Genomic DNA, 27978 nt, shown 5'->3' on the forward strand with positions numbered 1-27978 from the left:
AAAGTGTTTATTGCTCTGTTGTGACCATAGAGTCTACAAAACTCGTTCAGATATCTACATTTTAGACATTTGCATTTGCTCAGATGATTCCTATCTTTTGAATGTAATTGTACTTCAAATGGAACTACAGACTCTCAAACTATTTGATTATTAAACCCCAACTTTTTTCAGTTTGGCATCCAAATTCTACAAGCCTGGCTTGGACATTGATCTGAGTCATTCTATAAAGTTTTTGGAGTAAGGAGACACAACTCCCATTACATCAGGTGAGAGATAAATCTCGTAGCACGTTTTATTCCTCTTCACAGTATTAACATTACAGTAAAAACAGTTTCACAGTATTAACATTACAGTAAAAACAGTATAAGGGAAGAGATTTTGTTAAAGGCTTAATGTCTTATTCTTCAAGATTTGTAAAACAAGCACAAAAAGCAAAACATATCTGTTCTTAAATAAAAGTTTGTGAAGTATTTAACATGCAGATGACAAGTAAACTGTCAAATGAAACTTTTATAGAAGACAGTATTATGAAAGAGAATGGGAAGATAGAGTGTATATGAAATAAACGATATAGACAAAACCAAATCCTTGAGTGTGAACTGAAATTAAAGGAATAAAAGTGCTTATGGAAATTTTTGCAGCCTTAAATGAAAGAAGAAGGAGAGGAAGGGACATGAAGGTGTGTGTGTGTAGATAAGTGACAGTGTTTTGGGCAGAATGTCAAAAGTTTTGACACTGGAGTGAAGCCAAAGAGAATTAGGGGCAGGGTGAAATGTGAGTGAGTATGGGAGTACTTTAGAATGAGTTGATTAATCAGCAAAGTCAGAGGCTACTGTTCTGGAAATCCCACAAGAAAAACTGTGTTTTACTTACTAATTTTTGGAATTCATAAGCTATCACACAACAAAGTTGTCTTATTTCAAGGAGACTAGCAATGCCTAGCACTCACAAACCATCTCTGATTATCTTTACAAGCAGTCCTTGAGACAGTGATTGAAGGTTGAGGTGGCATGTGTAACTAAACACAGTGTTATCTAAAATGTATTGTTACATACATAAAAACATCCCCACCTCTGCCCATACCATGTTGGATTTTGAGCTGGCCATCTTTACTTGGGAACAAAGTCTTTGGTTACAGTAAGAACCTGAGTTTGGTTCTTAATGATTGTTATCGCTTCCTCTTAAAAATACTATAAATAAACTGGAAAAAAATTCAAAGAAAGGTAAAAAGGATGATATAAATTGTGATGTTACAATGGAAATAGTAGTTAGGCAAACCAGAGTTCTTTACCCTGGAGAAAAGGTTGTTCTACTGAAATGTTAAAGAGGGCTAAAAAGCCCCAAATGGTATGAAGGTTGTGCATTAAGGATTTCTTGTTTAGTCTAATTTCCAATAAAAAAGATGTTGAACACCAGTTGAAGCTAACAGAAACCTCATTTAAAGCAAGCAAGAAGGCTTTGTTCTTCATCTTGTTTTAGCATCTGCAATAACCTTTTCATCTATAATATCTTTTTCAAAGCAAGTAAGAAGGCTTGGTTCTTCATCTTGTTTTAGGATCTGTAATATCTTTTTCAAGAAACTCCACGAATTCACTCTACACAGTTTATATGCCTTCCGAATAGTGGATAATTTAGAGAAGGAACATCCACCAATACCTATTGAATAAAAAAAAAAAAAAAGACATTATCCCTGGCTAAGGAATTCCAAATGTTACAAATTTTTTGAGGTTAGATCATTTGGTAAAGTCTCATTTAGTGCTGTATTGTTCCCTTTTCATTTTGGGTGATCTTTTGGAGAATGGTTACTATGCTTGATGAATCACTAGCCTTTGCTCTGAGCTAGAATCACCCTTATGTTAGAAACAAGGCTGATTTTAAATAATAACAGATTTATCTGGTAGTGTTAAACTAGAATTACAACAAAAGCATGTAATCTATATTGAGATATTTTTCAGGTAAATACATGAAATCTATTAGATTGCATTTAAGGTAGAGTGATTCCTTCTTATCCTATGTGTGAATTACAGTTTTTCTTATTGTAGTTTCAGGAGTATTCTTAAAAAAGTTGAAAATTTTTGAGTATGTCAGTCCTGTAGCAAAAGCAGTGAAGATTATAAACAGGAGAATAAGTGGTGAAGGGACATATTATCTTTACCTCTGCTGTTTTCTAGTTTTCAACTCTGATGTTTTCTTCCTCAAAAGCATCTATTTTGCTTCTCTTTTTGGTTTAGTTTGCTAGATTTTGTTTAATTTCCTATCTCCCACTTGCTTTAGTGAGCAATGTGTATTTGTGCCAAAACCAAGAACACTGACTTCCTATTTTATACTGTCATCAGTGTGTTTCTTTTCCATTGATAGGAGAGCATATCTACCCAGTAGTGCCAAATATGGTAAGTGCTGCAGTAATTCACATTTTCCTGCTTCCCTCCTTCAGGACTGCACATTATACTTTCCAGCATGTGATGTGAATACAAACGGATCTTGTGGGAAAGAACAGCACAGTAATAAAAAATTTTACCTGGAGGAAGAAAACAAAGAAAAATAACTGTTTGCTCATGTTGTGGCTGTGTATGTGAGACTTGAGGGGAAAAGACACCCTTTCAATGCAGTTTTCATTTTAACAGAATTATTGAATGTGGGAGCATAAAGGTAGTTGGCATTACCTGTCCTACAGTCTTGTGTCTGTTTGGATGCAGGAAGTCAGAACTAATTTAAGGAAAATGGTATTCAAATGAAGGTGAAATGCTTATATTTGATTACATATATCTATTAATATGAAGACAATAATTTTGAATGGCTTTAAAGGTGTTAAATTTCTTTACCATCAAACTCATACTCACTAAAGTCTATGTGGGAATTTCTTTTTTCAAGTACTTGGAAACATACTACCCATCCGTAGGCAGGCATTACAGTTCTCCCAGCTTTCCTTTCCATTACATAATCAAACAATTCTCAAGGTTTGGCTGAAAAAGACTTCTCAGTAGACAACCTGCAAAAATAACACACCAAGAGATTTTTTTAAAGTGTGCATAGTCGTCAGTGACTGAAAGATTGTAGTAAGAAGCAGACCTTTAAAGAATGCCTCAAATGGATGAGCTACTGTGTTGAAATACAGAAACTGGTAAACTGGAATTGCTCCCAGTAATTTGTCTGACCTGTAGAGTATTGGTATATGTTAGTGGTGGTCTCCTTTTGGGTTATGAGTTGATTTTGATGGATTGTAGTTAGGAGCAGGAAGAAAAAATGGAGAAGAAGATGCAGCAAAGGACAAGGAAACCTTGAAAATTATAACTCCCTCATTCTGGACAAAGAGTTGCAAATGCAACCTAACGAATTCTCATTCAGAAAAAAATTAGTATGTGCTTCATGCTAATTTAGAAGACATTAATTTAAAAGACATTATAAACATTTGGGATGAGATTTTGCTTGCATAAATTTAGTTATATGGCTCAGACTTACATCTGAGCTAGAAGCCAAAATGTGTGATTTATTTTGTCCTAAAGCAGAAATCTTAAACCTGTTAGAGGACGCAGGTGGCATCTAAAGCTAACTGAGAAGTATTCCATTCTTTGTTAAGGTAAGGGTGTCCTTACTGTGCTGTGGTGCAGGAAGAGGAAGATAAGGATGGAGAAAAGATGTTTCTTTTTCACATTCAAGTTCAAAGACACAATATTCATGTTTTCATGTAATGTTTCACTGGGACACTGATCACTATAGTTTCTTTAGCTTAACAGAATGATAGTTATGTGTATTGGCTCTTCTAAGAAGGAGACAGCCCAAAAAGAAATACAAAAGCAGCAGCATGGACATTTGTGAGGAGGATAGATATTAAACTGGAAACAGCAGTACTCAGAATGATATTTGACACTGTGAGAAACTGCTCTTCAGGAATTAAAGCTTCCATCTAAGGAAGGAGCATCCTCCCTGTTGGATGCCGTGAGGTGCCTGCATCCAGCCAGTGAACTGTCAGTTTGGGCTGCAACAACACATACCCACACTTGCGATGTGCATATGTGAAGTCATGGGGTTCTTTCACACCACTGTGTGATTCAGCAGGTTGTAAGGAGCTGAACAGATCCATGGAAAGCTAGACCACCCACACCCCTAGGAGGAGATGTGTAAGGAGGGGAACAAGCATGCCCAGATGAGATGTGTGCACTTGTAACTATTCAGAGGTTCTGTGAGAAAGATATGCACATGTAACTGTGTTTATGTGTCTGTCATTCGAGCATTTTGGGTGGGTTGTTGTAGGAGGTAGTTTTTGTTTGTGTATATTATAAGCATTTCATATGCCTCTAATATTGTTGTTTATTAGCTTGCATCTAATATTGTGGTTTATTTGTATTGCTGAATGTTAAATATAGATATCGCTGATTGCTGGTTAATTACATGCTGTTAATAAATTGCTTCAATTCTGATTTTCCCTCTGATAATGTATCACATTTAGCAGAAGATCTCTGAGCTGAGTGTACTGTCACTGCAATAAGCACAGCTGTGAAATACAGCTGTACTGAAAGGGGTTTTGTTTAGCTGTTGAGTAATAGCAAAATTAATATTTAAGTGATAAGTAAGTTTTGATATATGCTGACAGCTTGCCAGTCTCTGAAATGCCTACCATTGAAACTTTCAAGATTTTGTCTATAGATACAATGAAAAGATCAAGTAAGAGTCAGTTTTGTATCAGTTAACTTACAGTAGTTCTTGAGGAATAGAGGAGAATCCTTCTAAAACTCGGAGCTGGATTAAGAAACATAATTCAGGAAGGACAAGTCATAGTCCCTTTATTATGACTTGAGTGAAAAGGGAAGTAGAGTAAGTGTTGCTGATGGAAATTATTAATGCACCAAGAACATTTCCTGTGAGACATTATGCAAAATGCTGCATTCTAGTTTTATGGTGAACAGATTCTTCAAAGAACATAGTCTCAATTAGAACCCTGGAAATAAAAGAGGTATTTGAGAAATAACTAGAATCAATTTTTCTCTAGTTAGATGACATAGTTAAGATACATTTTCACTATTTTAACCACTTCTAGAATTTGTAGCAAGTTCATAGGCTTTAGTTTTTAAAGTCTTATTATAATTTTAATTGACTCAAAGATTTAAACTTCCCCATTTAAGATACTATGTGCAAATACATTTTGTTCCTGAAGACCTTTATTAAAAAACTGTAATGTTATGTGTACAGTATGCAGAGACTGTGATCCGTGTTGACTTTTAACATACTTTGAGGAAATAAGACATTGTTTTACCTATAATTGTGAAGTCCGATTGTGCAACCCTTACATTAATTTTTAGTCATTAAGACACTGTTTGTAAGACCACATCTTATTTTTCTTCTTCATGTTGCTTCATGCTACAGTTTTATCATTTCAGTTTTAGTTCTTTAAAGATACTGGTATGTCTTGAAAAGAACTCTTTTCTTTTTACTTTTAAAAGGAACAATTGAAATGCAATATTAAGTAAATTGCATAAAGATTCTAACTAGCTGGTGGCCTTGGCAACCCTTAAGAAAACTCAGTATTATAAAAAAAGTAGTATTTCCTTATTTTTTTTTCTGATTTCTCAGATGTAGCATTGCATCAGTGCAGAACAGTTAAGTATTATAGTCACTGACATTATATGGCAAGAATATATGACATCTAGATACTGTTAGACTCCTTCTTGAATTTCTGTGTACTGAATGCAGGTGAGACATCACATTGTCAACTCTGTAGCTTTTTTTATTCCTGGTACCTAAGGGACAATTTTAAATATTAAAGTGTTTGTATGTTATTATGTATTTAATCAGAGATGGAGGTTTTGGTCAGGCACTCAGTGACAGAGACTCTACAATTTACATCATAACTATGTCTGTTTAGACAGGCATCGTTTTTTTATGTACAGAAAATCATGATCTCCTGAGATACTCTTGCCTATCCTTGCTAATAATTGATAAAGGGAAGGATCTAATGTTTCTGACTGAGAAAATAATTACGAGTTCTGGTTGTTCCTTGATCTTGTAATATGTTTGCAAAGCGCTTTGAAACCTTGCTAGAAAACATACTAATATGTGCAGCAAAGTATCCCTATTTGTTAGATAATCGTCACTCCTAACAGGTAATCAGATCCAACATGCTTTTTCATCTGTTGTCATTTTATTTACTCCTTCTACATTCAGATCATCAACACCATTCAATGAGACCAGCAGCTAAACAGAAGAAGAAATGGTAAATTTGAAAGGACAGCTTAGGGAAGCCAAGCGAATGACTGACAGTGCTCATGGCTGGGAAACCTACAAGGTGTATGGATTCTTAATTAGTGTCTTTGAGAGGCATTAACCGTTCTGTTCTTTTTTAACCTATCCTATATTTCTAAAGTCTTATTATATATCCAGGGCTATAATTTGTTTGATTGAGTAGTTGATTTATTGCTATAATACATCTTTCAAAAGCTACATTTTCTGTTCTCACTAATATCTGGTGGTATCTTACGTTAATGGAGCTGTGCTTACAAAGTTAATTTCATATTTAGGAACGCTTTCTGTGGTGCCAGACCATGTCCAGAATATTCTGATACGGTTTTTTTCCCAGTAGACAATACTAATGTGAAGGCTATACTTGTTAGGGTAATTGTAATTTTTTTTTCTTGAAGTTACATGAATTTTAGCATTCATATGCGGTGACAGCTGTATTTATCCTTTTATCTGATCTCACTTATCTTTCCATTATACAATGTTTATTATTAGGAACTCTTCAAATTTGGTCATGGGTATTTCAGTTATGTTGTGTTGCAGACTTAGCACTTTTACAACGTGTCATGGTCCTCCCCTGTCTGCATAAATTGATAGGACTGCAAGTCTCCTTTGGATTTCGGAATGTACACACAAATAAAGATCTTCTGAGTGTTTGTGTAGTTTGCTTTGTTGTCTCCCTTCCCAAAATAACATATGTGTAAGCTCCTGAAAGTGTGGTACTGAGAGGAATAATGTTTGGAGGATTTATATATTTTTTTTTTTGACAGTTTGTGTAATTATTTGTTTGTCTACCAATTCATTTCACATAATCTTGCATACCAACACACTTAGGTTTTTGTTAAGATTTATTAAGATTTCTCTAGGTACTTTTGGGATCTATTTAGAGAAAGGTGTCTTTTCTTGTGAAGGTATGTAAAATTTCAAAACAAATTCTTCCAGCAAATGTATTCCACATTTTGAAAAAGGAGAGAAGTGAATGAAAAAAAAAAAAAAAGATTGTGCCCACAAGGAAAGATTCAGTGGAACAAATACAGGCCTGGTCAAGAGGAAGTTTTGAGTAAGCTTTGTATTCCACAACTGTACCAATCTTAATCATTGTTTAATATTCAAATATTATTTAATAATGAAGTAACTAAATATCATTCATCAGTATTGTTGCTGAGCTTTCAGACTATGAGAAATGGAAATGTAGAGAGTTGCAATCTCAGTTTTCAAATTGGCTACTAGTTTTGCATGTTTCCATTTGTATGTGCTGACTGTAAGATAAACAAGCAAGAATTTGATCGAAAGGCTCTCCACTGAGGGTAGGACTTCATGTTGGTTTTCCTGCTGAGTACTCAGGTTCTTTCAAGAGCAGTAGGAGCTGTAAGTGTTCACTATATGTGGAGCTGAACAGAACATGTGAACTCTCATGTCAGATAGTATCATTGAATATTTGGAAATGTTTACTAGCTGCAAGGCATCCCTTTCCTTCACTCACATAGTATAGGCACTCTAGATAGTCTTAGAGTCTTGAGTGAAGGAACTATAACTTTCAGAGCTTGTCCAGTAAGATTCTTAACAATCCCAATGCTTTTCTTCAGAAGTAAGGTTAGCTAGCTGAAGTTCAGCCTGGTCATTTCCTTGGTTCCTGTTAGCTTCTCTGATGGTGAGCCAGAGCTCTGCTGGTACAAACACCTGCAGTGAGGCATCTGGCCATGACAACATACAGCAACTGACTATGACAAGACTCACACTTGGGATCCTTTTTTCTTCTGAATTGATGTAATTGCTAGGTACTTTATAATTGTTTCAGTCTAACATTTGAACAAAAAAATGATGAAAAATATGCTCTAGTCTTTTTTTTTCCCCCTCAATGGAACATTTTTAGTCAAAAGAGAATTTTACAGTTTTTCTTATAACAGTAAAGGAAAAAATAATTTCAGGTATTTGGGCTTCCAAAGAAATGCAGTTTTCTTATGCAAAGACATTTTGCTGAAGTGATGTTTTTGGTAGAAAACATGCGTGTTTTCTAGCAGGATCATCTGCAAATTGCAAAGTAAGAAGGAGGGAAAAATGTGCTGTAAAATCTATCCACTTTAAAACACTATAAGTGGTAATTAATTTGCCATCAAATGAACAATGTCAGATGCTACCTCTACCTTCATTATAAGAATCCCTTAGGTACCTAAGTTAAGACAATTTCTGGACTAATAGATTAAAAGCTCTCCCAGGCACTGGGACTAACTGGCATGTAATACTATGCACATACTTTAGCAAACTCTCTTATCCTCCAAAAGATGGTTGGGTACTTTTAAGAGCAGTTTCTGAAACACTGCCTACCAAATTATGTTCATGAACCTATTTGGAAGTGGTACAGGACAAAGATCTTTTAGGAAGTATTTTAGGAGTTTGCCCAGACAAGTATATTCTAGTGTTCAGGGATGTTTCTGGTTGTTGTTAAGACATAATCTTCAAACAATTTCCCTTGGTCATACATGGCATGACCATGTACTGGAAATCAGAAGGAAAAATATTTCAGTATGCAAATTTTGAATCCTTTTTGTCTTCTTTAACATTAAATAGATATTGAGATGAGGGCTGATTCTTGGCAGGAAAACCTGAATTAATATCACAAATGCTGAGGCTTGATGCTGACTTTACAAAGTACAGTTTTATAGCCACTATATGTATATGTGAGAATGAACAATAATGGTAGTACTTTCTGTCTATAAATCTTAAATACAGATTACGAATTAAATGTTCTTTGCAAAGGGAAACTCATAGAAGGCAAAGGATGCATGGAACGCTGGAGTTCATCCCATTTAACTCCTAAATGTTCTTTCAAGGTATATCTTGCAGGCATTTGCACAGCAGTAGCTTCTGTGGCCCCTGGGACCATGACAGGACCAGATTCTTCTTCAGCGCTCAGTTTTGCACATACTCACCTCTGGAGACCAAAAAGCTTCAGTAAAGGTGAACTGTGATCTGTGTCCACAATGAAGCAGTGAGAAGTATATTCCTATTTTCTGTGTTGCTGTTTAGGACTACAAAAACAGATGAACATCCCTACAAGCTGCATACTTGCCTCTCAAACTGATGAACAAAACCACTTGCAAACATGAAAAGCTGAAAGGACTTTCCACTATTCAGAAAAGCACAGCTAAACGGATACCTTCTGACCTAGCAGTTGGTGTAATATATTAGATGAGAAACTAGAATATCTAAAATTTCGGAGGTCTGTATGTGGAAGATGGAAATTGAGTTAGAGGTTTTTCAAATCTGTGATATTGTTAAACTCAGTAGCCTATTCCTAACTTGATGAAAGTATTTCCAGATCTGATTATCTAAAGTTTGAAGATTTTTTTACTCAGTGGATTTGAGAGAAAGCTTAAGAGCAGATATAAATACACACCTAGTACTTTGGTACTTTTAGTCTCCATCAACATTTCTGCTGTGAGCAAGGGACAATGTAACATTGTCTTGGACGCAGACCTGGAAGCATAATCCTGGGTGTTTTAAGCATATTTTAGCATATAGTGAAATCAGGAAATTGAAGTTACATGGTTTCCTGTTACAGTACCTTTATTTAATAATTACCATTACAATGATAAGTCAATCTATCATTTTCTGGGATTGGCAATTTTTCATCACGTTGAAGGAACATTTTATCCTTGGTTGATAGCATATTTAGGATAGTTCATAACTGCATCTTAATGAAAACCAGGAATATTTTGTTTTTAGGAAAAGGATTTTGTTCTTATAATCACTTGATATTTGTATATGGAAATTTTTAGATATGTTGAAATATATCTGGTTTCTCACAGATTTTCTGTATCTGGAAAATGTCCTCCAGACCCATATTTTTCCTTAAGGAAACAACATTTCATCTTCCAAGGAAACTTCCAGTTCAAGACTCAAATAGATGCTGAAAGGTTCCTGTCTTCAGGATCTCAATGAGCACCATGAAACATTATATTTGATGTTACTCCCAGCAAGAAAAATTGATCAAATCATCCCCTTACTGGTTGAAATTCATAATTTACAATAATTCTTGTATATATACTACTGTAAGTATCCCTTAATTTAATCTTAAGTGAAACACTGGGCTCATGGCCCTAGACTGAACCTTTTGCATGAATGGCAGTTTTAGAGACTGTGAAGTTTTGCTTCAAACAGTGAAATAAGATTTTCTCCTAAAGGCTTTTTTAAGATCCAGTTGTTAAAATTATTAGGGAAATGTCTGCCTGAATTAAGGTGCAAATGAGACCATATGCCAAAGTCAGTATGGATTTTTATTTAACAGTAAATGTGGGGGAGAGAGGGAGAGATAGGAAGAAACAGGAAAAGGTGGGGTGGGAGGGTGGGAAGAGAAAGAGTGATAGGAAGACTCAGTAGAAAAAATATCACCACTTCATGGGTTCTGTTGGCCCTCTTCTTTTGGTCTTCTCCATGGTGAGGGTCCCAGTGTTGTCCAAGTGATGGCCATTGTCTTGATTTGTCACAGGTGGGGGAACCCCATGAAACAAAGAATCCACTGAGTTTGTATTCGCTCATTTTCAGGTGGGAACACCAAGGTAATTTCCCTAACTCAGGGAATTTTACACTGGATGATGTAATAATTTGGATCACAGGACACTTTGGAAGTCTTTGATGGTTTAGAGCACCTCCTAAGACATTACAGCTGCCTCTGACATCAGGGAATTGAATCAATTTTGGCCCATCAGCAGGGGTGAATACCTTCAGGCTGCATGTGAGGTGCTTCTCCAGAGGGGAGTTTTCTCTGTGAGTCTCTGATGATGGGTGTGCAGCCCTCTGCACCTGAGAGGTTAAGCATCAATTGTTTGAGCCATTAACCATTAACAGACCAGTCTCTCACAGGCTTATAAAGAAGATGGTAAAAAATTTTTGTGAACTGTGGCTTTCTGAATTATATTTTTTCATCATTTTAAGTATGTGCATTTTCAAACCCATTCTTTAGTAATTAACTTCACAGCAGTTTTGCTTTTGAATTGACTCTACTGAGCGACAGTATGTTTAGTCCACGGTTAATGTTTTTTTCCAAGTGTAGTTCTTCATATTTCAACATTCTTAATGTTGGTCTACTTACTAAAGTACAAATAAATCTTTTCCCCATTATTGTGTGTAGATAATGGCACAGTGTTTCCCTCAATATAAACTACAGTTAAGCTGTTAAATAAACAAAATCTTTAAAATTAACAAGCAGTTATATGGACACATGGAATTAAGATGTGGATGACAATATTTTTGCAGAAATCTGAAATATCTGTACCCCAGAGCCTGGGAATGCTCCTCATTATCTGTGGTGTGTTGACCATGGCCGGATTCCAGGCACTCACCAGAGCTTCTCAGTCACTCCCAACTCAGCTGGACAGGCAAGAGAAAATATCACAAAGGTTCATGGGTTAAGATAAGGACCAGAACAGATCACTCACTGAATACTGTTAAGGGCAAAACAGACTTGAATTGGGGATATTAACTGAATTTATTGCTAATCAAAATCAGATCAGAATAATAAGAAGTAAAACAAATCTTAAAAACATCTTCCCCCCATGCCTCCCTCCTTCCCAGCTCTACCTCCTTCTCTCCAGTGGCACAGAGACACAGGGAATAGGGGTTAGGGTCAGTTCATCACAAGTTGCTCCTGCCTCTGCTCAGGGAGGGGAGGCCTTCCCCTGCTCCAATGTGATGTCCCTCCCACAGGAGACAGTCCTCCACAAACTTCTCCAGTGTGAGTCCATCCCACCGGCAGCAGTTCTCCATTAACTGCTCCAGCATGGGTCCCTTTGCACTGGGTGCAGTCCTTCAGGCACAGCCTGCTCCAGTGTGGGTCCCCCTCAGGGTCACAAGTCCTACCGGGAAACCTGCTCCAGTGTGGGCTCCTCTCTTCATGAGCTCACAGGTCCCTGCCAGGACGCTGCTCCAGCACAGGCCTCCCACAGGTTCACAGCCTCCTTTCAGGCATCCACTTGCTCTGATGTGGGACTCCTCCAGGAGCTGCAGCTGGATCTCTGCTCCACCGTGGATCTCCATGGGCTGCAGGGGCACAGCTGTCTCACCATGGTCTGCAGGGGAATCTCTGCTCTGGTGCCTGGAGTACCTCCTGCCCCTGCTTCTCCACTGACCTTGGTGTGTATAGAGCTGTCCCTCTCACATATTCTCAGTCCACTCTTCTTTGGCTGCAATTACATCTGCATAATAACTTTTTTTCCTTTTTAATAATGTTATCACAGGTTATTATCTCTGATTGGCCTACCCTTGGCTCTGTTCTGGAGCCAGCTGGTACTGGCTCAGTTGGACATGGCGGAGGCTTCTGGCAGCTTCTCACAGGAGCCACCCCTGTATTCCCTGCTACTGCCAAAATCTGTCCATAAAAACTCACTGCTGTATTCCATAAGAAATTTCAACCCAGAAAGTAGTTTTTAAGTTTTGTATCTCTCCAGCTCTTTTTTTATGGCTATCTGCATGGTAGACAATATTTCCATTTTCCCTAGTTACTTGGATATCTTTCTAAGATTCAAACAGAAGTTCTGTGCTCAACTCAACTGGGGAAGTTCACTAGGGGCGTTCAGTGAACTGCCTTAAGCAATAGATCTGATGATAATAGTCCCCTTCAGTCATGAAACCTATCTTTTATTTAGCACAGAATAAATACAAACCTTTTCCTTCTGGTATTAGTTATTGGGCCTGGACACACAGAAGTGTTGATTTGACAGGGTATATGGGTCAAAAAAGTCTAGGGTTTATTTGTGCTTTTGGTCACTTCAATATCTTATAATTGGGATTACTGAGATTTAAATTTATTGGCTCATTTTAAATGAAAAGCATACCAATAAAGATCTTTTTTCTCTGTGTGTGTCTAGCCTCTTTTCTCGGAACAATTTCAGCATTGACCTCAAGGCCATTCTCAAAGGGGATGCAGGAACCAGACTACAAATACTAGTTCAGTTTTGAATGCCCAGGGGGATCTGTGTGTTCAGACAGTCCAGTGGATTAATGCACTGCCAGTCCAGGTCTGCATTTCCTCCCTGCTGTTAATTCTCTCCCTAAGTGAGCTTCTGAGAGCCTCCCTGAAAGCAGGCTAATGCAACGCAGGCTGCAGGGTGCTCTCAGTCAAGATCTGCAGAAGAAAAGGCCGAAACAGATCTTCACTCCCCGAACCACTCTCTAAAGCGGATACTTGGATATTCCGGAGATTGCCTGACAGAAAGGTGAAGGACGAAAAAAAGAACAAATGAAGTTAAGATACCTGGATACCTGGATACCTGGAAGGATACAGTTCCTTCCAATATCCTCTTGTTTTCCATAGGGAGAGAGTGTTGTAGAGATTAGTAATATAGCCTCTGAGTGGGGCCTCTGAGTCATTATTGATCTATCTGGGAGGGTCCTAGAGGTATTTTCTCTTATCTTGTAAGGAAGTACAGAATAGTAGCTAGATAGGAAACCAAAACCAGTAGGCAGTCCTCTGTGATGGAAGAGAAAGTTGCTGAAGAGAGTATAAATGAGAAGCAGTCATAGTTACTGACTGCTGAGATAATTTATCCTGTATAGTCAGTATTTGAAAGTAAAAAAAGTGCTGACATATACATTGTTAACATTAAATAAATGTTGGAGTAAAACTGGCAAAGAAACATGCCCTGGCTTCCTTTTGTCCTGTGGAGAAAGCTGAAATCCCTTGGGGAAGCGGTTCCTGAGATTACAGCCCTAGGGATTTAAGAAATAGTCATGTTTTTCATGGCCAAAGGTAATGAACTGAAAACACAAATAAATGTTTTCAGGAAAGCTATGCAGCTGAGACACCCCTCAGTGAGACACTGCCTCAGGAAATGCAATCCTGTTCTGAAAAGTTAGGGAGTACTGCTGTACTTTAAGGTCTTTTAAACAAATGCAGTTGACCATGAGATGGTGCAGTACAGGACAGCTCAAGGACTTTTGATTGTGTGCAGTGATTTTAAATATTGGACCTCTTCCTAAAAGTGAAGGAACTGGACTTGGTGACTTTACTGAGGATAATTGCTCTTCATGGTGGATTGTTAAAATTTGATCTACAAAAACTTTTTGTCTAAAAATACAGGAAAATAAGAGACATTATGCAAATAATGGAATAAAAGAAGTCTTCTACATAAATGTAGGAGGAAGCAGACTATATAGCCATTGATCTTAGAAGCATCAATATATGAAGAAAAAAGCTAGGCAAACCAAACAAGAAAGTAAATAATGAAGGATTAGGGAGAGAAAAAAGAAACATGATATGGAAACGCAGTAATTTTATTGTCGTTTGTATTCTTTAAGAGAGCTTTTAATTTTCTTTTCTACTGAAAGTACTCTATGCCGATAGTTTTTTAATAAAGAGTTTGTTCCTTTTTGTTTTTATGAAGAAAGAGAATATGATTTTCTTTATTAAAAGCAGCTGTCAAGGATCTGTGCTCAAGAGGTGGTAGTGGGGTTCCGACCAAGAGTGAGAGAGCAGCACTCATCAGCTGGAGGACTCAAGTAGAAGCTTTGGCTAGGCTAAGACATACCTTCGGAGTGTGTATCTTACACAGAATTTGACATAACCATTCTAGAAAATGAATCTGACCCAGTTTGGGGAGCATGTGAAAAGTTACACAGCTCTGATTACTGGGTAGAGCCAAGTTCTGGTGTAGCACTGTCTGTAAGTTGTGTAATTCTGCAGAGAAGATTCACGTGAGGTCTGCAGAGGTAGGGGTCTGCCAGTACCCATCTCTCCCCAAGGGCAGTGCCCCAACTACACACACATGGCTAAGGATGGGAGTTGTTAGGTGTCTCATAACATGTGTGTGGCTTTGCTGTGAAGACCTGGCAGCTGGGCTGTGTTAAGTAAGAAGCAATCTCGCTGTTTGTTTGGAGGACTTTGGTAGACAGTTGTTGATCCTCTAAAAACATTCAGCATTCTGTTAGCTTTGAGTCTGACTGTGTGAAAGGGCTGTATGAATAAACATTCTCCACTCTAGAGAATCTTGAGTCCACAACTCATCATGTTGATGTGTTGGATAGTTGGAAGAAGGGGTTTTCAGCCTCCTAAGTGATTTGCACCCCTTTCACAGGTGCTTTCACAGCATGGGTCTGGCTTGTGGGGACAGAAGCATGGGTATGGCAATGGCAAATCTTAATGTCTTGATGTCTTTTGCTAAGGCATCTAGAATTATATCAGTACCTGTTTATGATTGATTAGGGCTTGATATTTTCAACAAAGGGCCTTGATTAATATTTGTGCAACTCATTATAAACATGGTCATACATCCTCAAGTGTGTCCTATTTAGGTATGCAATATATAATGTACAAGGCAATTAATTGTGGGGCAGTGATGATTAAGCAGCATAAGATCTTCCAAATTGTATGCTGCTGTTTATTATTTTGGGGACTGCAGTTCTCTTTCCTCAGTCTGATTCATTCTGAGTCATACAAAACACATTCTCATTGAAATGGGGTGCACAGCAGCAAGCGCTGTCATGATAGCTCTGCACCATTAGGTAATTGTTTGAGTCTTTTCTAGTGGAGATGTCTGTAGCACAGGCAGTACAAAAAGACGAGGACAATGTGGGTGTCTGGTGGGAGGATTCAAAGTTAGAAGAAAATTACCTATTACAAAAACTTCAGCTTGAGCTTGCTTATTACAAACTTGACAGTATTTCATTTTTAAAATACTTGTACAATGTAATTAGAGGTACAGAAATGATTGTTCATATGCAGAACTAATCCTCTTTAATACAGTGAAAAAAGACCATGAAGATTCATCTATTTGGGCTAGATTTGGGGCCCAGTTTTAATACTGGATCAGTTCTTAAGACAGACATTATTGAAATGGCATTTGAAAATGTGTCTCAGAAATCAGAAAGTGAGATGTTTGGTGATTTTTACTAGTTAACTAATCAGTTTTACTAATAACAACACAGCAAGTTCTATGCATTGTTTTAGTATTTCAATCTCATTTGGTAAGGATTTTAATAAGGCCTATTCTGATTTACAAACAGGGTTTTCCTTCTTGTATAAAAGGTAGAATTTGAAGCAGATAACACTATAGTTAATGTATTTTAAATCGATTTTCTCATCTACTCTCTAAAATTCATAAGCTGTTTACTCAGAAACAGGCAGCCTCCACTGCTTGGAGAGATATCAGATTAAAGAAAACAGACACCTAGGATAGCACATCAGAAATGATACAAAGGGAGGTATTTATGCAGGGATGAGGTGCTTCCCTCCCCCATGCTGTGAACAAGTCCAGAAGAATCATTACAAATAGATGAAAAATCACCTCTTCCCTCATCTTGGGAGAAGAAGAAAATGTCTGGGTAGCTGATTTGGAGTAAGAAGTATAGGGAAATGGAATGGCTGACATGAAATATGCTTTATTTTTAAAGCATTCATTGAAGTACAGTTGATTTGATTTGGTAATAACAGAGGCTTATGTTAGAAACATGAACAGAACTGCCTGAACAACAAGAAGGGCCAGTTACTGTATTAGTGCAAGATAGACAAAACGTAATACTATTTAGTAATGAAAATATTTAAAATAAAAGTAAATAGAATTATTCATTTTCCTTTCTTGAGAGTAAAGTACTATATAGAGATAAAATGTTTAAATCTATTGTTCTACATGTAATCCATCTCTTAGTTTTTAAAATCCCTTTTTTATTTGAGGTACCTTCTATGGCTATGAATTATGAGAGTGTCCTTTTCAACTGTGTAGCTTTCAGTAAAATCCATTATCAGTTCTTTGTTTGAATTCAGTTCACATCATCTTCTCATAGGCTATAAAGAGACTCAATCTGTTCCAGAACAGTAATCACAGTCCATTAAACTCTGTTCCCTGTAGTCTTTGTTCCCAGTTACATGTGATACTGTAATTGTGTGTGTGAGAGAGAGAGAGAGAAAGAGAAAGATATTCAAGTGCCTTGCAAAACTGACACAAAGATTTACCAGTCCAGGCAAAACATATGCTTGTATTTCCTTTAGAATGAAAAAAACTAGCAAGCATAAGCAAGTGTTTCTCTTGCCCAATCAAAAAACCAGAAAAGCACCCCCCAGCTCCCCTATCCAAACAAACCCCACCCTGGAGGAGATTTTCATAAAACTGTATCTGAAAAAAACATTCCTTTATTAACTCTTTAATGTTCTTGATCACCAACTTAATCTGCATGCCATGAAGAGAAGACAGAAAAGTAAGTCTTCCATGTTCACTTCAGAGATAACAGAGTTCATGGTCTAAAAGGTTGTCTCTGTATATTGAAAGCCTGATATTTTTCTGCCAGATCAAACCTGTTTTGAGCTACTCTAACTCTACTGAGTTTTGTGAGGCAGGTAATAAATCTGGCGTAAGATCATAAGCTTATTGACAGATTCAAGTTAAATAACAAATATAGTAATAAAGGATGCTAGATTAAAGCTGCAGCCCTATGTGGTTTTCAATGTGTTTTCAGTATAAAGGAACGAAGTGCCTCAAAAATTAATGTCATCTGAGCAAACTGATTGCAGTAGTTTAGAGAGCTGCAGAAGATTTCCAGTATTTTTCCATGTATATTGTGGAGAGCTTCAAAGAAGCTCTTTATTTAGCTATGTAAGATAAATCTGTTCAAATGATGCATACTGAAAGAATGAGTTTCATCAGAGAGGTTGATCTGATTAGCATTTTAACACCAGCTCATTCCTATATTTGACTTGAAATGAGCAAATTCGGTTTGATTTCAATGGACTGGTCACACACAGTTCGAGTCTTTAGTTGTTTTGCTGTAATGACACCAATGTGTTCTGGAGTTAATAGCCTCAAGCCTCGCAGCCTCAGCGATATGAGTAGGTCTGAAACTTGCATAGTGTGGCTTGAGGTCTTCGGTCTTTCCTGTAGGCTGATTTTTCCTCAATCTGCCAGACACTAAATCCATGCAATGTTGTTACAACCAGATTTAATTTCTTCTCAAAATTCATGATAAAATACTTATGTTTTGATGGAAAAATTATTACAGCAATTTTCAAGGGAGAGCTCTGATGATGAATGACAAAATACTGGTCAAGAGAACTCCCTGGGATGTCCTTTTCTTGCCTTATTCTGCTGGGATTCATGGAAATGTAGTGGGTACATTACAAGACACCTAGGAGTGCCTGGAATTAGTGCTGTAGCCCTTTTGGAGGAGTATTGGTTATTACAGAATGGAAAGGAGCTTCTGAAGATAATGTATTTTGAGTTGCCATAGGTGTTTATCTTTTTACACAAACAAGCATAGTCAAAACTACAGTACTTATATATTCTTTTCTTCCCCAAATAAATGGTGTTTTCTAAAAAAATTGAGTATCTGCCAGCAATATTATTCCTGGGGAACCATACAGAAACATGCAGTGTATGTGCATGGAGGGAAGACAGAAATTTGGTGAAGAAATAAATTTCCATTGTTGGTATTCAATTCTTTATTCTATTATAAAAGAGGAAACCCTGTTTTATAAAAATATTTAGACAGTCTCGTTTAAAACGTAAGCTTTGATTTCAAGGCATTTGTTTTGCAGCATTATTTGACCGTGAAATAGAGAGAGTAAGTATTTGGCCTGTTCTTCCTATTTTGTATAACAAATTTGTTTAATTGAAAATTGGATAGCAACTTGAAACCAGCTATACTTGGTGTGTGTTTGGGTGAAACAGAAGAGATCTAGAAAGAAAACAAATGTATGCTACACAGTGGACAGTTGTACTCTTTTCTGTTCATTTATTGATGCTGGGGTAGTACGTTATGAAAGCCAAGGGACATAGGGGTTTATATCTTCTAGAGAATATGATTCAGATAGCTGTGAATAGGGAATTGATTGAATGAATGAATGGAGAATTGAACATGGTCATTGACCAAAATATCAGCTGGAAGTGCTTCCATAAACCCTATGAGCGTGGTTTCAGTCTACTATAGAAGTGAAATATTTCATACTATTTTTTTGTAGAGTGTCCTGGTTTTTGGCCAGGATTGGGTTAATTTTTTCTTGTATTTTCACATTAGCCATGAGGGGGCAGAGCCTGGAGCCCCCTAGGTGTGTCTACGTTGTTGTTCTATACTATGCATGTCACTGCTGCAGGGTGTCAAAATGAGGGACACTTGCTTCTAAGGAGGAGTATGGTGTGGATTTTGGTTGGGAAGGAATAGGTGGTGTGCAGAGAGTCCGTCCACCATTTTGTTCATTGTCTTGAGGTCTTGCCATGTTGGTCTGGTTGGTGAGCAATTTTTGCATTTAAATAATCCTCTTTTTGTATAGTTTTCTTATTAATATTGTTCTGTTACTCTTTGTTTTCCTATCTCATTGCTGTTTCCAGTAAATTGTTTTTATTTCAACCTGTGATCTCTGCCTTTTGTATCTCCCACTAGAAAGGGAAAAAGAGCAACTGTGGGCAGAGGGGGAGCTGTCAGTTAGGGAGTGCCACTCCTAAATGATGACAGCCTTTAACTGGTGCCCACTGTGAGGCACAAATGGTCTGGATTACGACACCTGATCAGAGCGAGTAGGAAACTTTGCTCTGTTAGGTAGGGAGCCACTGTTGCTTGATCTGTTCCTGCGGGTGTGGTACATAATTCTTTATATATTCCTGTATGTACACACCATGGGGATCTCTTTCAGAGCAGTGAGAGTGATCAGAATTGATCTGTTGCTGTACTGTGTGACATCAGTTTATGGCATGATAACATCAAGGGCAATGAGGATATTTTCGGATGTGTATTCAGTGCTGCTCTCCTGCCCTGGCCTGGGGCGCTACATTGGGAAATTCATCAATAATTGTACCCAGCCTGTGGGGTGAATGATTTCCCCCATCTTTTCACCACCTTTTCTTCCTTCAGGCCTGTTACAACAGCTTTTGAGGATTTTGAATTCCCTTTGGATATTAAGGAAAGCATGTTCACATTGTTAGGTCTGCCAAGCCTCCTCAGTCTGACCTCCTCATGGTCCACAGCATGTTTAGAGTTACAAAAGAGATTTCTAGGGAGGTTATTCAGAGATCTGCCCCAAGGGTGGGTAGTCATGAGTGGCATGGAATGTGGGAGAAAATGGTCAGTTTTTGGGGAAATTCTCTGCTCCAATGGTTTGGAAATTCACCCCTGACCAATTACAGAAACTCTGTTAAAATGACAGAATATTCGCAAGGAGAATGCTGTGGCAACTCCAGCCAGGAGAACTTATGTGTGCTGGACCCTGCTACTGTTTCCTGGACACTGCTTATCCCTAAGCAGCACCCTCAGGGGAGGAGGAGGAAAGCAGTCCAACAGGCATTGTGGCCTCTCAAACTGCACCTGAACCAGAGGAACAACCTCTGCTGGTAGCAGTCGCCCCTATACAGAAGAAGAAATCCAATATCAAATCAGTTCACACAGTGAGGAATGAGGAGGAAGCAGAGTCCTCCTAACAGGAGGAAGAGGCAGGGCCAGAGATAATCACCCCATTTCTATCCCTGGGTGAGCTGTGAGATGCGCAAGAAGATTTCAGCCACCACTCATGAGAGCCCCTGGGGACCTGCCTGGTCCAATGCTGAGATATTGCAGCCCATGATACAAAACCAGCTGGTAGTGAAGCCAGGCAGCTGGGATCCCTGTCCTGGGATGTGGGCACTGATTAGGAGACTGGGAAGAGGACAGAAACTCAGACCCTGGAGGCGACTCCTGTAAAGAATGAAGGAAAGGTACTCTCAAGGATGATCTAGTAGTGCACCCAAGCAGGTGGAACACCATGGAAAAAGGTATCCAGTAACTGAGAGAATTAACTGTGCTGGACATAGTCTATAGGGATTTGAATAATGAGCAGTCCCCCTGTGGATCCAGATGAGGTCCAGTGTACACAATTCATGTGGCCTAAATTTGTATAGAGTGCGCCATTATTGTAGACTAACTCATTGGCATTGAAAGAAAGAAAACAAACAGTGCTTCAGATTGCTACCTGACTCTGGTAACATGAAGATTATGTTTTTTCCTCCCTGTCAACCTGTGCCTCAGCTGTTGAGACTGTCCAAGACTGCTGAGAGAGTTGAAAGACTTGAGCAAACTAGAGAGGAAATGTCCTGTGCCCTGCTAGTACAGACCAGACTGCTATTGGGCACAAATATTCCCCTGTTCAAGAGATAAGGTGCACACCTGTGTTTTTACCTGGGTGGCCATGCAGAGGATGTGACAAAGTGGGATGGAAAACCCACCCACCTGAGCCCCAGCAGCACAGGTACATTAGCTGAGGGGAAAAACAACCATCACAGGAAATTCTTCAAGGATAAAAGCTGATCCAGTGTCCAGTGGGCAAGTTCTCAGACAGAATAGAAGGGCTAATGTTGCTTCTGATCTTCTTGAAGGGATCTCCAATTCATATTTACCAGACAAGAGCAACAAGTACTAGGACCAGAACTAGACAGGCCTTGCCTCCAGCCAGGAGAGGCAATTGGATCTATCGGACTATGTGGATCTGATGGCACAATATACCCTGATACCATGAAGATACATGGTAGCAGAATCAATCTGTATTTCTGGGGTGACAGGGGGATCCCAACAGCTAACTGTACTGGAAGCTGAAGTGACCCCAACTAGGAATGAATGTCAAAAACACCTCATTGTGACGGACCCAAAGTTCCTGTGCATCCTTGGCATAGATTACCTCAGCAGAGGGTGTTTCAAAGACCCAAAAGGGCATTCTTGGGGTTTTGGGATAGCTGGTGTGGATACAGAAGAAATTAGACAGCTGAATACTTTGCCTGGTGTGCCAGAGGACCTTTCTGCTGTGGGACTGCTGAGGGTAGAAGAACAACAGGTACTGGTTGCTATCACAGTGCACCATTGGCAGTGCTGCGCTGACCAAGATTCTGTGATACCCATCCATGAGATGATTTGTGAGCTTGAGAGTCAGGGAGTGGTCACCAAGATTCACTCAACCTTTTACAGTCCTATATGGCCAATGTGTAAATCTGATGGAGAGTGGAAACTGACAGTGGACTATTGTGGTCTGAATGAAGTCACACCACCACTGAGTGCTGCTGTGCCCAGCATGCTGCAACTTCAGTATGAACTGGACTCCAAGGCAGCAGAGTGGTGCCGCCATCAGCATGACTAATGCGTTTTTCTCTTTTCCTTTAGCAGCAGAGTGCAGGCTACAATTTCTGTTCACCTGGGGGGACATCCAGTACACCTGGAACTGCCCCAGGGGTAGAAACACAGCCCTGCCTGCTGTGGATTTGCTACAGATTGATCCAGACTGCACTGGAAAAGGGTGAGGCTCCAGAACACTTGTAGTACATTGATGACATCATGTGGGGCAACAAAGCATGGGAGGTTTTTGAGAAAGGGGAGCACATAATTGTCTTCGTTTGAAAGACAGGTGTCTGCTAAGGAAGGCAGAAGCCTCCCTTGAAGTGGCAGATGTAAACCCCTTTCCCTCTGAGTTATTATAATTTTGAAATCAAGGGCCTTTAGGCAAAGATGTGGGAAATAGGAATAACAGTTCTTTACTATTATATATCTATGTGTGTATAACAAGGCAAACAAACAGCAATAACTGCGGCAGTAACAGCAATCACAAACCCAGCCCCAGCCCTCTCGGCTGTCGGGCCCTTTCCCCTCGGGTGCAGTTCCGCTCGCAGCCGGCAGGGGCGCTGGCGGCTCCCGGTGAGCAGGGCAGGTGCGATGGTTCCCCCGCGGCTGCAGGGGGCGCTCCGGAGCGAGCTCGGGGAGCACGCGGCAATGGCGGCCTGGGGTCCCGGGAAGGGATGGGACAAAGGCCTCACAAACCCCTGGGCAGCTGATCCCGGTGTCCGGCCGGACCCTCGGGAACAGCAGGCTGGAACAGCAGGGACGAGCACAAATCCCGGGTGGCAGACGAGGTGGAGCTGCGGTGAGGACCCCCGGAGGTCCGGGCAGGCAGGGCGTGCGGGGCTACACAGCAGCGAAGGCTCCAAGCAACGGCGGGAGCAGGGCGGCCGCAGCCCGGCTCCCAGCGGGGCAGGGAAGGCGGGCTTGGGAATATCCCAGGGTTTTCTTCTGAGGCACCTGAGCAGATGGTGAACAAGTCCCTCTTTTAGTAAGGTGGGGTGTTAAATCGGGTCCCAGTGCAACAGCCGCTCCAGTGAGCAGGCTTCACTCCCAGTAGAAGGAAGGCAGCCAAAAAGCAGAAGCGTGCAGCAGACAAGATCCCTCCACAAGGATGGCAGCCCCTCTCCCCCATCCAAACCCTGAGAACACACACCAGCCCACACACCCAGGTGAAAGCGTGTAGACCCCCTGGGCTCCTCCCTCCTGCCCAGATCCTTTGTTCCTCTCAGGCACCCAGCAGTTTGTCGCCCCGGCAACATATATGGGGAAAATTCCTCAAGTGAAAAAAAGAGAACAGAGGGGGAACTCCCAAACCCCAGCACACACTGATGATTCAGTTGTTGTTAAATAGTGCTTATCCAAAGTTAAGGACTTTTTGGTGTCTCTTGCTCTCCCACTGAGCAGGTGCATGAGAAGCTGGGAAGGACCATAATCAGAACAACTGACATGAACTGGCCAAAAGATTATTCCATACCACAGAACATCCTGTTCAGTATACAAATTGGGGACAGTTGGCTGGAAGGGACCAATTGTTCCTTGGGGGCAGCATTGGTGAGCAGATGGTGAGCAACTGCATTGTGCATCACTTATTTGTCATATTCCACTATCTCTCTACTACTACTACTACTACTACTACTACTACTACTACTACTACTACTACTATTACTATTATTATTATTATTTCAATTCTTAAACTATTCTTATCTCAACCTTCAGGTTACTTTTCCCAATTTTCCTCTCCATCCTTCCAGGGGGCGGAGAAGGGGAGAAGGGAGGAGGAGCGAGGTGGTGGCATGTGGAACATAGTTGTCAGCTGGGGTTAAACCACTGAAGGTGCTAATTAGAGATCTCTGACATTACTAGTTGGTCTGCTCATTTATTCTCTGTGACTTAGTAACAGGCATAATTCTTCAGAATTTCTTTGTTTTTCCTTATGCTATGTTTTAGATAAACTAATAAAACTTTGTTCCTTTTCCCTCTTGCATAACCAGGGGAGTCCTGTGTAATTTTTTGGTTAGGATTTGTTTAACTTTTGGCTAAGGCCTTCCTTTACTGTGCAAGTCATGAGTCATATTTGTATATTTGTCCATCTCCATTACACAGAAGTGACAGAAATACAAAAGACCCCCAACACCAAATGTAATTCTGTTTGTGAAATGATATGGTATGGGGAATTACAAGAGAGAATTGGGCTGTGAACTGTAAAACCTGCCTGCAGAGGCCCATGGCAACACAAAGGAGCACATGGCGGCACACAGAGGTTTGTCTCCACCAGACCCTGGGCGGAGGAGGTGTCACAGGGCAGAGCCCTATGCAGAGGAACCTGCGGGGAGCTGACAGACGGGTGAACAGCGAGTGACCACCCCATAGAAGGACATTGAGAAAGAGTGTTGCTGATGTGCCAACACAGGATAGGTCACGCCATATAAGGAAATGCTGTGCCTTAGAAAAGTGTATAAAACTGGCTCATTCCTTTGAATAAATGATTCAAATTCCCTGCCAGTCTGTGTCCATTATTCAATCACTGACAATATGGTTATACCCTCTCAGTTCAGAAAAAATCAAGAATCTTTGTGATTGTATGGAGGCATATTTATGAAGATATGCAGTACACTGTCATTTTAAGATTAAAATCCTTCATTTTACTAACTGGAAAATACAGAAAGTGTAGCAGTGATTGCCTGCAGCAGCTTTTCTAGACTGTTCATTCAGAATTTCTTCCAGGGCTCTCATGTGAAATTCTACATAGTAATTATGAAACTCAGACAGTAAGAAAGTGGATAGCTGGAAGAATCTTTTCAGATCTATTATTTATGACTTAGTCATGACATTTTACAATGACGCTTAGAGAAAAAAAATTGAGATCAGGTCCTTGTTACTTAAAATTGGAGAATGTTCATACAGTTATTACTGCTAGTATCAGATTATGGATAAGTGAACAGAAAATAGCTTTTCTATATCTTCATATTGAAAGAATCAAATGCCCTTAATTTTCATTTTCTTGTTACATATTTTGTAAGACTATGATTCTTTTTAGGTACAGAACCTCTTATGTGTAAAGCATTCATTTCTGATGTATTTACTAGTAATATAAAGTCAAGTTTCAGTACAAAATAAAATAAATTCTGAAAAAGCAAGCAAAGTGGTTGAGTGTATCTGCACTGAAGAAGAAGGAGGTGTTAGCTCTCATGGACAGATGTCTCCTAGCAAAATTATATTCTGAAGGTCTGGTGCAAAAATAATTGTGTAGTTTGGCAACAATTTCCAGCACACAAAATTCAAAATACACCAGTATTATTATCAATTCTACCACTTTCTGTCATTTGCTAGAGCTTCCTGTTTCTGCTAGAATTTTCAACAAAATATGGCATGGGATAAATAGTCACCAGTTTTTTAATTAGTTGTTGGAACACACACCACTTGGGTGGTCCCTGATTCACTAATCCATACCTGATGATGATCTCACCAGACCTCAGTCAGTCTAATCTAGCTTTCTGAGTTCCCTCAATACCTAATGGAGGGAGAGACAGGTATGTCTAGGATGGGAATCACTATACCCTGAGACAAGTGTCTATGAGAAATAGGAGGAATCACATTACAGTTGTCCCTGCCTTGCCTTAGTAACAGTAAAGAAAACTTAACAACCAGTATAAATGCAAATATATGTGCCAGTATTAGGTGAGATGAATTTGCTTGTGGTAGAAGGTTAATATAAAGATTATTGTTCAGAACAGGATCTGCTGAATCCAGATCTTTATGTCTTAAGTAAAAACATGAATTGGTTTTTGGATGAACAGAGGTCATGAATTTGCCTGTTTGGTATGAACCTGTTTGTCCAGAGCAACTGTTTATTTCACTCCAAAGCAGTGAGAAGCAATCTTATATTTTGTTGAGCTCTTCTTTTCTTAGAAGTTACCATGTCACCATAAAATGTGGAGCAAGCAGGTCACCCTTCATCTGGCAAATTGAGCAAACAAACACTGTACCCCTACACTTTGATAAAGAATTCAGAGTCCTCCCCATGCAGCAGTAAATGCAGCTTTGTTGTTTTTCTTTTAAATAGCATGTTGTCCTTCCAAGTTCAGGATGATTAGTCTCCTTGTAAATGGAAAGATCCACCAATCACAGAGTCACAGAACCAATTGGGGTGGAAAAGACCTCCGAGATCATTGAGTCCACCCTATGACCAAACACCACCATGTCAACCAGACCATGGCACTGAGTGCCACATCCAGTCTTTCCTTAAATGCTCCTAAGATGGTGACTCCACCACCTCCTCCCAAGGCAGCCCATTCCAATACCTAAACCCTTCCTGCAAAGAAATTCTTCCCATTGTCTAACCTAAATCTCCTAGTTGTAATTAAAATAATATCTCAACAAGCAATGAAAAATAAAGATTTTAATTCTTGGTGTCAAAAGTATATGAAGCCATTAAAAAAAAATGAACGCCTTAGGGTAAAGCAGCAACACACTGATTTAGAAGGTCAAAGCAGTTCTGTTCTTCTTTCCAGGCATACTTATAACTTAAAACCTACTTAGGATATGAAAATATTTGAGAAGATTTTTTTATTCTTAGAAGTATTTTCCTCAGTATTTTTGTGGTCAGATAGAACTTTTCTTACATTCCTTCAGATTTTCCAAAGATTTAGGGTTTTTTTCATTCCATAATCATTTCTGACATGTAGTGATTTTGTTCTGATTCAGACTTCCCTTAATTTGGGCCTTTCTGTATGTTTACTGTAAGTTACATACACTCCACTGTTAGCAATATATTGTTTTCAATGCTGTGATTTTTTTCCTTTTTTACATGTTTTCAAAGAACTAATACTTAGGCTTAATATCTTTCACTCAAAATATACGTTTGTCTGATGATTGTGCTTTACTGCTTTTTGGTCTGTGAGTCTCATCAGTCCTGACCTCAATCAGTCTGTTCTTACTGAGAGATTAAATCATAGAATGGTTTGGGTTGGAAGAGATCTTAAAGACCATCTAGTTCCAACCCTCCTGCCATAGACAGGGATACCTTCCACTAGACCAGGTTGCTCAGGGCCCTATCCAACCTGGCCTTGAACTAATACATGGATGAGGCATACACTACTTCTCTGGGCAATCTGTGCCAGTGTCCTGCCACCCTCACAGTGAACAGTTTCTTCTCACATCTCTAAACTAAACCTACTCTCATTCGATTTAAAGCCATTACCCTTTGTTCTATCACTTTGTTCTATCACTACATGATCTTGTAAAAAAAAAAAAAAAAAGGTCTTTCTCCAGCTCTCTTGTAGGTTCTGGAAGGCAGCAAGGTCTCCTGGAACCTTCTCTTCTCTATAAATCCCATTTTATTTGTCAGTCTTTGCTTTAGGGGACTTCTTAGTCATTAGGCATTACTGTGTTTCTAGTTTTTCAATGATTCTGATGACCTTAGATCTTTTAGGGAGATGCATCCTCATAGGCAGCATCACAAACCACAGAAGCAAAATAAGGTATTTTTTAAATGAATAGCTGGAGGGGTGTTATGATCCAGTTTTAAGGTTCTTAGAAATGCCTCTGCCTGAATTAAGGTGCAAACAAGACCATATGCCAGTGACAGTAGTAAGGGTTTTATTTGATGGTAAATATGAGAGAGAGAGAGAGAGAGAGAGAGAGAAAAAAAAGAGAGCAAGAGAGAAAGAAGGAAAGAAGTAGAAAATAGGTGGTGGG

The sequence above is a fragment of the Corvus hawaiiensis genome, chromosome Z (assembly GCF_020740725.1).
Source record: "Corvus hawaiiensis isolate bCorHaw1 chromosome Z, bCorHaw1.pri.cur, whole genome shotgun sequence".
NCBI classification, from domain to species: Eukaryota; Metazoa; Chordata; class Aves; order Passeriformes; family Corvidae; genus Corvus; species Corvus hawaiiensis.